This window comes from Lithobates pipiens, unplaced genomic scaffold (genome assembly GCF_037356315.1).
Source record: "Lithobates pipiens isolate NorthernLeopardFrog02 unplaced genomic scaffold, aLitPip1_a1.2 Scaffold_18, whole genome shotgun sequence".
In the NCBI taxonomy this organism is placed as follows: Eukaryota; Metazoa; Chordata; class Amphibia; order Anura; family Ranidae; genus Lithobates; species Lithobates pipiens.
In genome coordinates this window covers 231,474,542-231,487,653 of record NW_027507758.1, presented here as the reverse complement: position 1 = coordinate 231,487,653, position 13,112 = coordinate 231,474,542, and positions in this window count along the sequence as shown.

The window sequence follows — 13,112 nt, the reverse complement described above, 5'->3', positions numbered from 1 at the left end:
TTTTTTTGGTCATCAATCACACAATTTTGTGCTCATGACTGTTGCAAATTGAATGTTACCAAATAGAACAGACTATCATTCTGTGCCCAGCATTTTTCATTCTTGTCCCAATCATTTTTGGTCACTACTGTCTATTGATATGTAAACCACTTTGTTAAATCACAACTTACTGATCAATAATAACATCTAGTTAACATCATTAAATGTAGGACAAGAAATATGTTCAACAATGCTATACCTGTCTCAAGCTGGGCCCCTCCACATGTTGCTGCCTGGAAGGCCAAGGTTGGATGTTGGAAGCCTGAACTGGGGGTGAAGGAAGCCTTGAAGGAAGACTGTAGAGTGGTGGCCTGGGTTCCCCTTGATCTGCCAGAAAATGCAGCCTCTCGTAGTACACCATCCTGGGGACATAAATGGCATCTGGATCTCCTGATCTCAGGGAATCCTGGTACTTCTTGCGCTCCCTGAGATATTTACTCCTCAGGGCACCAACTTTGGCCTTCACATAGATCATGTCTGCCGTGGGGACCATGGTCTTTACAAAACCAAGCAGTTTCTCCAGCGCTGCCTTCCTCTTTCTTAGGTCCTTATAGAAGGTTTGTTCATCTGCCACAGGCAGGGCAGCTCCCTGAGCAGATCAATGAATAGCCCCATAAAATGCCATTTCTGGAAAGGATCCATCTTGTCTGTAAGACACAACACAAGACAAACCCTAATAATAATGCCATGCTAAATTCTCCTAATCTTGTCCCAACATAGGCCTATATAGAAGCAGTATAGGCTAGTGATGTACCCAGTTAAAAATTGTTTCAAATTTATTTTTAGTTATATTTTAGAACATACATCATATTAACATTTATCCACTATTCAGCATTCAAAAACTCATTCCCATAGAAAAATACAACAACAAAAAAAAAAGAAAAAAATACTTAAATTAAAAATGTTTCCTCTTTCCCTCCCCTCCTCCTCTCTCACTCCACCCCTCCCTCCCCATCACCCTCCCCCAGTTCTTCCCCCTCCTCTTACAAATAATCCTTCAGTCTCCCTGAAGTCCTAAACTCCTCTAATTTTTGCCATAACTTTGATATTTGATTTTTTATATATCCTTCTTGTCTTATCTGTTTTTCCATATGATATATTTCGTTCATTTTACATACCCAATCCGTCACCGTTGGACTATTTGTTTTTCTCCATTTGCGTGCTATTACTGTTTTAATGTTTTTGGTGTGAGGGAAAATAATACAATATTTATATCTGTGTTCAACTCTGTTCCTACCACTTTCTGATAAATTTCCATTATCCTATTCCAGAATGCTCTTATCTTACAGCAACTATACCATATATGTTCAAGAGTCCCACTTTCTACCTTACATCTCCAACATTTTTTGGAATTCCCTTTATTTATCATATTCATTAACACTGGACTCCTATACCATCTTATTACGAACATTTTTTTTTTATGGTATTATAGGTACCGTTTGAAAATTATACAACATTATTGGCAGTATTTCCATCTTTACAATATTTACTTTTCCTAACCATGAATGTGTTATTTTGTCATATTTTTGTAAAATTTTCTTTATCTTATAAACTGTGGTATTATAGTTAAAATCTTGTAATTGCTTTAAATCTTTTGGAATATATATTCCCAAATATTTAATCACATCATGTTTCCATTTAAATGGAAAATCCTTTTGTAATACTGTTTGTATTCTTTCTTCTAACGTAATGCTCATCAACTCAGATTTGTCATAATTTACTTTAAAATTACTCAATTCCCCAAATCTGTTCAATTCTTTTAATACATTTGGGATTGTTATTATAGGATTAGTTACATACAATAATAAGTCATCTGCATACGCAGCCATTTTATATTCCTTATCCTTAATCTTTATCCCTTTAAAGTCCTTATTTTCTCTTATAGCTTCCATAAGATGCTCCATCACTATTACATATAACAATGGGGATAAGGGGCATCCCTGTCGGGTTCCATTTGAGATCTTTATATACTCTGATAAAATTCCATTTGTTCTGACTTTAGCTCTTAAGTTGTTATATAACGCAACAATCCTTCCTAACATTTTTGGCCCAATTCCTATCTGCTTTAATGCTTCCTCCAAGAACTGCCATCCCACCCTATCAAATGCCTTCTCAGCATCTATAGCTAGAAGGTATGCTGGGATGGCAGTTCTCTGAGCATAGTCCATCAACGTACAGGTTTTAATAATGTTATCCCTTGTTTCTCTCCCTTTCATAAATCCTGTCTGCTCCAAATGTGTATGCTCTGGTATAATCAATGTTAATCTTTTAGATATAATCTTTGAGTATATTGTTATATCTATATTTGTCAGAGATATAGGTCTATAATTCTTACATAATGTGTGGTCTTTCTCAGGTTTTGGTATTAATACAATATGAGCCTCTGTACTTTGTGGTGCAAATGTTTGTATTTCAGATATAGAATTAAATGTCTTTTTAAGTATAGGTATAATTAAATTCTGACAAGCCTTATAAAATCTAGCAGTGTATCCGTCTGGACCTGGACTTTTCCCCAAAGCCAATTCTGAAATTGCTTGTTGAATCTTTTCCGTTGAAATTCTTTTACAGTTTCTTTAGGGAATTTAGGTATGGCCATTTCCTTTACATATTTACGTATCTCTTCTATCTTTCCACTTTTTTCCTTATAATCTTGTTGCTCTTTTATATTATATAGTTTGGAATAATAAGTGTGAAAAGTTTTCGATATTTCTACTGGATCATATGTCATGTCCCCGTTTGGTTTAAAAATTTTTGCTATATGACTCATGGGTTGCTGTACTTTTAATGATCTGGCCAATATTTTTCCAGATTTATTTCCAAATTGATACCACTGTGTTCTATTTTTATCTCTAATCCGAAGGGACTCCTTGTCAAGCACTGATTGTAACTCCATTTGTTTGTCCTTTAACCTTATTCTATCAGCTGAGTCCAGACTCTGCTTATGTATCCTTTCTAAATTTTCAATCTCTAACAATAGTTGAGATTTTCTTTGTTCTTTTTCTTTTTTTTATTCTTGATCCATGTTTGATGAATATTCCACTCAATACTCACTTTAGCATTTCCCATTGAATTGGGAGTGAGGTCTCATCTCTCTCATGAATTATTAAAAATTCCATTTGTTCTATTTCACATTTTTCTATCTTTAATTAAATTATCGTTCAACCTCCATACTCCATTCATTTTCTTTGACTCAATTATTTTAAGTTCCAAAAATATTGAAGCACGATCCGACCACAAAAATCCCCCTATCTCTGTTATTGGAGTCATCATCAGACCAGATTGATTCACAAAGAAGTAATCTAGTCTGTGATAAGAATTATGAATATTCGAATAATATGTAAAAAAAAAATTATATTTGATGCTGGGCCCTCCATATATCAGTTAATTGATACTTCCCAATAGATTTTTAAACTCCTCTATTTTTTTGTTTTTCCTTTGAATTTGAGTATTAGTAGTATCCAATTTTACATCCATTATAAAGTTTAAATCTGAACCCAAAACTATTGTTCCTTCCGCTTTCTCCATTGCGTCCGATAGGGCCTTCACTCCAGCCTCTATTTGCTCATAATTAGGTAGATAAATATTAATTATTGTAAACTTTTTACCATACAGCATGACCTTTATTATTAAGAACCTGCCGTCTTTACCTTTATATTTTTGTAATATTTGATATGATAAATCCCTATGGAATGCAATCAATACTCTTTTTGATTTGGAATATAAAAATGTATCATGTATCCATGTCGCATAATTCCTATTATTTATTTTGAGTACGTGATCTGAACGAAAATGAGTTTCTTGAAATAAGACAATATCTATTTTTTGCTTATGAAGAAAATGTAATATTTGATTTCTTTTAGAGGGGGAGTTAAGGCCTCTTACATTGAAGGAGCAGAATTTTACCTCTCCCATAACTCAATAGAGAGACTGTTAATCCACAAAAGTATGCGGGATCAAAAAGGGAGATCAGGAGATTAGAGGAGAGCGAAAAAATGAAGGAAGAAGGGGGAGGGAAGGGAGGGAAAACAAACAAAAAAACACACACAACAAAAGAACCCCCTCCCAACACACTACCCACCCTCCCTAACCCACACACCCCCGTTCTATCCCACTCTTTCTATCTCTTCCACACTCAACACACACTTCCCTTTCTTTACCACACCTCTTATCCCCTATCTATTGACTTCAATAAGTCTAACTTACTTAAGGTAAGATCCCTATTGAGGGGGATCAATAGGGAGTTAAAAAATTAAAATCAAGTTAAAAATTGTACCTTAGTTTGTACAATCGGCACGTCAGCTCCTCACTCTGCTCACAGAACGTACATACGACACATGCGTGTTGTGTTTTATACACAGTGCGCATGCATGAAACTCCGCCCGCCCCTGACGTTCTTTCTAGACTATTCCCCACCCCTTCTCTTTCAGCGCAGTGGGGAGAGCACATGGTGGAGACACAGCAGGTGTGCAATAATAATTCCACTAATAAGGAGGAGGACGAGGAAAGCCCAGAGCCTAAAACGTCCAGATCCTGGAGGAGAAGATTTAAGGCCTCAAATATGTCTTTTGTTGAGATGTTGGAGATGGTGGACATATTAAAGAGGAACGACTATGATGGGAAGTATGGACCTTACCCAAACCTAAATATCAGAAAGGCCAAAATCATGACTAAAGTTGTGAAGAGTCTTCAGAAGAATTTTGGGGTACGACGATCCAAGGATCAACTGAGAAAACGCTGGCCAGACCTGAAACTGAGGGAGCACGGTCAGTACAGAAGAATCAAGTGAGTTCTTCAAAAAGTAAGTAGTTGTCGTGTGTTCATATTATTATTATTGCTTGCATACTGCTCCATGTGTTTTAATTTAATGTTGTACAGTTTAAAATGGCCACTTTCATGTTCATGGGTTCAATCGTTCGTCATAAAGATTGTCCAAAAACTATGTTTTGCCAACTTGCACTTGACTACATTTGTTCACACTACAGGTATGTATTCGAGCTTTAGAAAGTGTCAAACATAATGTTTTCACCTTTGAACTCTGCCAAAAAAACACAATTGTACGACACTTCCAAGCAATGTTTCATATTCCTATTTCTGCCCTCTGTATGCTAAGTATTCCTTTTTTGCATTCCCATAGGGGAGAGAAGACTCGGGACGTCTGGGGACACCAGGGACCCCACACCTCCCAAAGAAGGGGAAATACCAACACCAGAAGCAGAGGAGGAGGAGGAAGGAGAGATTGTTGAAATTGGCACCACAACAGGTGAGTGTCGGAGACCACAGCTTCTGGTAAGCTAATCAATGTATGCCTGCATATTTATAATACATGGTGTGTTTTTTTTTTTTTTTGATGTGGAAGAAGAATCACATTTTACCAGTGAAAGTGCCCAGATCCTCATTGGGGAGATAATGGGGTGCAATCGCGATTTAGAGAATATACAGAAAAACATCAATGATGTTGAACAAAAAAATCAAGAACATCATTAATGTTTTGGGGAGAGTCTGAAACACCCCAAACAAGCTAGTATCGTTTTTAAATTTTCAAAAACACTTTCATATTTTTAGAAAAGCCAAATTTGGAAGATGCATACAGTGTGTCAACAAGTGCTATCTCCCATCATGGGGGATCAATGTACGTGTTTTGTGGGTGCAACCCCTTCCTTGCTAATAAAGTGGCTGAGATGAAGGGGTTGCACCCCCAAAACACGTACATTGATACCCCATGATGTGAGATAGCACATGTTGACATTAAGCATGGGATCAGGAGGAATCTGGCCACTTTATGATTCTCAATTTGTGTGCATCTTCCAAATTTGGCTTTTCCAGGGGTGACACACCATCCGATGAAGGCAATATCAGCACAGTTTGTACATACTCATGTCTGATATTGTCTTCACTTTTCAAAGTTGAACTTTGTAAGTTCCTGTGTTCTGTATGTTATGCTTTGATACATGCCTGTTTACACAAAAACGCCAAGTTATAAAAATGTTACCCAAAATAATGTTATATACACCAAATATGTTGGTTTGTTGTAAAACCCTTTTATTAATGTACATGTGAATGTGTTTTGAGTAAAAAGTTAAATTATCAACAATGTGTGGCTTCCTTTTTCAATGCGCAAAAGCAGTATTTGGAGTAAAGTTGTTGTTTTCAGTGGCAATGAGTGTTATTTACTAAAGGCAAATCCACTTTGCACTCCAAGTGCAGTTTCAGGTGCACTTTTGCAGTGCACTTGTAGTGCATAATGGATTTGCCTTTAGTAAATAACACCCACAGTGATGTTTACATTTCTCCAATCACGCCATTTTCATGACCCCACATATTTCTGCCATGGTGCTGAAAATGATCAATATTTTTGTCATTAATGCATACATTATCAAAAAAAACAAGATGTGTGTGTAGCAGACCCACAACATAATAAGATTATCTGAAGAAGAGACTGTCACCTTATCTTGCTCAGAACTTGGGTTTGCACTGTTGTAGAAAAGGGGCCAAAAAAAACAGCAAAATAACCTAGAAGACACCTAAAACAAAGCAGTAAATGAAAACAAAGATTATTGCAGTTTCAAAGAAAAATGTATTAAAAAAATGCCTCTCAGACATTGTCTGGCATATCAATGGCCCCCCTACCCCCAAAGTACTCCATGTATTGGTTTCTGACCTTGCGGGCTCTTTGGGGGGGGGCAAGCCAGGACGAGCAGCTTCAAGGGCCATGAGGTTGACATTTTCCGGCAAGTCTGCATCAGGGCCAACTGAGGCTACATAGTTTGCTAAATGTTTTTCAAAAAATTGTGCAGAATGCAGCAGGCAAGCACAATGTGATTTAGTTTATAGTCCGCCATGTGTATTGGCGTCAAAAATAGGCGGAACCGGCTGGCCATTATCACAAAAGTGTTCTCCATGACTCTTGAGTGAGGGTCCTCATCGGGAAAGGCCGCATTAGGTGGTTTTCCAGAGCAAACGCTTCATCCGTGACGAAAACGAATGGGAGATCTTCTACATTCTCCTCTGGAGGTGGCAAGCCCAGACTGCCACTCTGGAGATGCCAGTAGAATTCCGTCCGTGCAAAAACTCCACCATCCAACATCCGGCCATTTTTCCCCACGTCCACATACAGGAAGTCATAGGTCGCTGACACCACCGCCAACATCACGATACTATTATACCCCTTCTATTATAGTAGGACCCCGATTTGGGGGGTGGGATGATGCGGACATGTTGCCCATCAATTGCACCTCCACAATTGGGAAAGTCCCAATGACTGGCAAAGTGGGAGGCCACAGTCTGCCATTCCTGTGGCGTTGAAGGAAACTGTGGAGTGAAACAAGAATTTTTTTGGTAATTTTGCACATCAAAATTGCAAGCAGATTAGACATAAACATTTTGGGAAATTGGTATTTAAAGCCTAAAGTATAAGATCCCCTTATCAGATTCATCACCCATCCCCCCATCTGATGGGCCATTGCAAAAAATGAGGGGGGGATGTTTTGGACAGATAACCCTCTCCACTTCATTGAGAGCTGAATGCATAAATAATGTGTGATACTTTGGCCAGCCCCTTCTTACTTACACTATTGGCAGCCCACCAGACAGGTAAGAAGTGTCATAATACAAAAAAAAGTAACAAATGGAAGCACATTTTTACCTTCTGCTATTACCTATCAATAATAATAGGAGCAAAAAAAACTTGAAACTGTAGCATTTGAGTATTGAGGCAGGCCCTTGTACTACATGCTTTGGTGAATTCATCCATAAATCTGACCAGAAACAAGTTAGGTATAGTGTGTATTGGGTTTGGCAAAGTCGGCAGATAGAGGATTGCTATCAGCTGACCTAGCAGTTGAGTTTGGCCCAACCAAAAAAAATTAAGGCACTCTGCATGAATTTAAGCACACCCATAACATTTGTACACATTTTAGGGGTGTTTAGGGGAAAGCAATACTATGGAGCTGACAAAATACATTGCTAAGTGACTAGGCTATAGGTTTATGGCCCCAGAAGAGCATGCTGGGGAAGTTAGTGAAGGCAAATATGCATGAAGGACAAAAAAGGAACTTTAAAAGCTTCCAGCATGCATGAGGACAAAGAGGCACAGCATATCAATTAGAGCATATTGCAATCATGGTAATTAGGCAATGAGGAAAGAAATACAACACATTAGCAAACATTAAATACATAGAATGTGATGTTAAAGGAGAAAACTTACCTTCATGTAGTCCTTCTGCAGGACCTGAATGATGGCAGAACAGGTGTCTGGAATAATGATTCCCAGAGCCTGGGGGGAGATGCCTGTCGAGAACTTGAGGTCCTGAAGACTTCTCCCTGTCGCAACGTGGCGATGAGCCTCTGCTCTGGAGTGATGGTTTGCCGTATGCAGGTATCCTGCCTGCTGATATAAGGGGACAGCAAAGCCAGCAGACGGTGAAAAACGGGGTCTGTCATCCCGAGATACTTCCTGAAATCATCAGGATTATTCTCCCGGATCTCACGAAGCAAAGGCATGTGCGAGAACTGGTCACGCTGGCGCAACCAATTCTTGGTCCACGAACTCCTTCTCGCCCTGTTCATGGACCGGGCTTGTGTCAAAGCTAAAAGCCCAACACCAAGCCCCTGCACAGCACGAACTCTATGACGAGTACGTACACGAAACATGGCTTGAAAACGGTTGGCTGGTCAGAACGGACAACAGAAAGCACCGATAAACAGCAAGGCCTGAAAGAACGAACTGAAAACCAGAAACGAGCAGAAAATAAGCAATGAGAATCAATGTGTACTATATACCAAGATATAGTAGACAATGACCAACAAATGCTAACTGACTACACTCACTGATAAGCAGATATGCACCGACAAGCACAAACTGAAGAGCAGTAACGATCTGAAGCACAAATCTGAAAATCACGAATCGTCTCTAACCAAACTCCTACTAACACACGATAAACACAAGATCAGCAGAAGGAGCCCAAAGGGTGCCGGACGTGGTGCTGAACTTCCCTTTTCTAGTCTTGTCGTACGCGGCTTACGTCACCATGTTCTTGGCAACCGGAAATTCTGACAACTTAGTCCGACTGTGTGTATGCAACACCACTTCCGGACTAAATCCGCCGGAATTTATCCGATGGATTTGGTTGTCAGAATGTCTGACCGTGTGTACAAGGGCTAAGGCGCTTGGCTGCTCGGAGGTACTCCAGGTTCTTGTGATCTGTAAAAATCATGATGGGCTGGGACGCACCCTCCAGTAGATATCTCCACTCTTCCAAGGCAAATTTTATGGCGAGAAGTTCTCGGTCCCCAACGTCATCATTTTCCTCCAGAGGACTGAGTTTATGAGAGGCAAAGGCGACTGGATTGAGAAGGGATTTTGGGCCACTTCTTTGGGACAGGATAGCCCCTGTTGTGGACCCTGAAGCATCTACTTCTAATACGTAAGGCAAAACTGGATTGGGATGTTTGAGTATGGGAGCCGACATAAAAAGTCTCTTCAATTCCTTAAAGGCTTCCTGGGCTTGCTGGGACCATTGAAATTTTATCTGCTGATGGGTCAGTTGGGTGATGGGGGAAATCATTGCAGAGAACCCCTTAATGAATGTGCAATAAAAATTGGCGAAGCCAACAAATCACCAAACTCCCTTTTTATCTGAGGGGGCTGGCCACTCCTGGATGGCTTTAACCTTCTGTGGGTCCATTGCGAACCCTCCTGTAGAGATGATGAACCAGAGGAACTGGATGGTATCTCTCTCAAATTCGCATTTCTCCCCTTTTAGATAAAGACTGTGTTTTCTGAGGATTAGGAGTAGCTTCTTCACATGGGTACGATGAAGTTCTAATAAAGTGGAAAAGATCAAGATGTCATAGAGATAAACAATCACAAAATTAACTAGGTACTCACGGTAGATGTTGTTGACCAGGTGCTGGAACGTAGCCGGGGGGGGGGGTAATTCCAGAGCCCAAAGGACATTACTAAATATTCAAAGTGTCCAAACCTGGACCTGAAGGCTGTCTTCCATTCATCCCCATCACTTACAAGGACAAGGTTGTATGCCCCCCGTAGTTCAAGTTTGGTAAATATTTGGGCAGCTCTGAGACATTGAAAGAGTTCTGAGACATTGAAAGAGTTCACGGGTGAGAGGGAGTGTGTATCTGTTCTTTATGGTCATTTTATTGAGCTCCCTATAGTCCACACAAGGCCTCAGAGATCCGCCCTCCTTCTCAGTGAAAAAGATACCTGCGCCAGCTGGGGAGGAAGAAGGACAGATGAATCCTTTTTCAAGATTCTCATCGATGTAAGAGTGGAGAGCTTCCAATTCGGCCTCTGACAGTGGAAAAATATGGCCGAAAGGGATTTCGGGAAATGAGTAGCAGATCAATCGGGCAATCATAAGGCTGATGGGGCGGCAAACTATCGGCCTTCTTCTTGTCAAAAATGTCCAGAAATTCATGATAAGCAAAAAGGACATGCTGAAGGTTATCTGGAACTGTCTGTATGGCTAGGCAGGAGGTAGTCTTGCTGGAGGCTGGCAGGAAGCAATGCTGCGAGCAATATGCGGAGGAAAAGAGAAGTCCTTGAGGCAAGCCGAGGGTCAGGTGTAGGAGAGATTCAAGAGTAGTCAGGTCGATCCAGGTCACAACAGGTAGGCACAGGAAACACAGGCAAGGTACAGTAACACTGGAGTTGAAAAGACAAACCAGGAATGATACAGAAAACAGAACTGCCTTTTATAGGCCTGCCAGGGGGAATCACATGCGCACTCCCACTGTATCGTGTGTGTGCGCAAACCCGCTAACTCGCGCATCCGTATGCACAGACCCGCCGCATCTTGCACTCGTGTGCACTTTTGCGCAGTTCTACCACGCAGGCACACAGGGAAGCGCAGATGCTGGCAAGATGGTTTTCTGTTAATCCTCTGACAATTACCTTTTATCCTTGAGGTTGATGCTTCTGAGACTGGATTTGGTGCCCTTCTGTCTCAACGTCCTACCTCTGAGAGCACTATGCATCCTTGTGGCTCCCTTTCCAATAAATTGTCACCTGTGGAGTGCAATTACAAGATTGGTGACAGGGAACTCTTAGCGATCATTTTAGTCCTGAAAGAATGGAGACATCAACTCGAAGGTACCATTGGGCCGGTTCTCATTCTTATTGACCATAAGAATCTGACATTATTGTCTGAGGCTAAACGCCTCTCTCCCAGAAGGGCACGATGGGCTCTTTTCTTGTCTAGTTTCAATTACATTGTCTCATTCTTACCCGGTACAAAGAATGTAAGGGCTGACGCTTTGTCACAACAATCTTCCTCCAATTCCAAGATGGAGTCGGTTAAGGGAGGCCTTACAGCGTTTCCAGAGCCTGGGAGGTTGCAATTTCCTGGTCCTCCTGGACAATGTGTTGCTGAGGCTTTGGTCAGTCACAGAAGAAGTGGTGGAGAAGGTGGCTGTCTGACCGATTCGTTCAGACAACTTTTTAGTCCGCAGCCCCAAGGACTGAGCGGTTCCAGCAACCATTGCCAGCGTCTGATTTACATGGTGCAGGAATACCTTGGGGCAAAATCAGACTTGGAGACCTTTCCAACCGAAAATCCATTGTGTTACTGGGTCTTGAGGATGGATCACTGGCCAGAGCTTGCACAGTATGTCATTGAGCTACTGACCTGTCCCGCTTCCAGTGTTCTATCTGAATGCACATTCAGTGCTTCTGGAGGCTTTGTAACCGATCACAGAGTCCACAGACTTGGTTGATCTGCTCACCTTCATATGAATCAGTCTTGGATCACCAGCTACCAAGCACCTGATGCTGATGTAACAGATTAATTTTTTTATGAATGTGAGATCCCTTGAAGACTGCCTATGCTGATGCTCAGTGACTATGCTGATGCTGAGTGACTATCCTGTTATGCTGAGTGACTATCCTATTCCTTCTCAATGTTCATGTTGCTAGCGTATAAGAACATTTTTGGTTCTGGGCACCAGCACCAGTGCCTAAAGCCCATTTTTTCTGCCCCTGTTTAACAGGGGCGTGTAATACATTTCTTGCTGTAATATTTTGCAGCAGGGATCATTCTTGTGCTGAACTAGAGTATCTGGGAGGGGTTGTAGTGTTGTGGCACCAGCACCAGTGCCTAAGGCCCAATTTTTCTGCCCCTGTTTAACAGGGGCATGTAATTACAATTTTGCAGTAATATTTTGCAGCAGGGCTCGTTCCTGCGCTCAACAAGAGTATCTGTGAGGCTTTACAGTGTTGTTTCACCACCACCAATAGTGCACAGGGGCACAGACAGCAAAACAAATGTTACAGGGGCGATGATAACCCTTCCTTATGTTATCCAAAAAGCTTAAAAATAGATTTTTGGCTGAAAATGTACCTGTTCCAAATTACAAACAGATTCAACTTAAGAACAAGCCTACAGTCCCTATCTTGTTTGTAACCCGGGGACCGCCTGTATATTGCTGTTCAGAGTATATAGGGCCTGGGGGCCCCAAACCTTTTCTTTTTTTAATTTGGGTACGTTGTTCCCCTTAATATCCATACAAGATCCATTTTATTGAATGAATACATTTTAAACTTGTTTTTATTCAATAAATGCAGTACACAACAACATTTCCAAAAGACAATTACGTTTTACAATCACCTTATATCAATGTACATAGTCTTTCATATCACTATGTTTGTACTTACAATATCATCACATTCTAACATAGTATTAAATAATACGGAACAACAGAACTGGAAACTAATAAGCTGTGAGAGTAAGTTAGTATAATTAATTAACTATCGAAAGCCCCTTACTAGGGCAGAAGAAGGTGCTATGAGACTTGTAGGTTGTGTTGTGATTTGGCCCTGGTCCGTGTCTGGCCAGATTGTATGTTGGAAGAGAGGTAATCAACATCCCCTCACTCTCACCCCTACCGGGCTCACACTGTGAGAGTTGTGGGAATACTGGAGCCCAACTGTGAGCATGGAAAGTCCCTGTCTTTGATATATGTCCTGATGGGACCTAAGTGTCCGTGGGTTAAGGCCTGTGCTAAGACCTACTTTCACCTGGTTGTAGTTATTAGTCAAAAGTATTAACAATATGGTT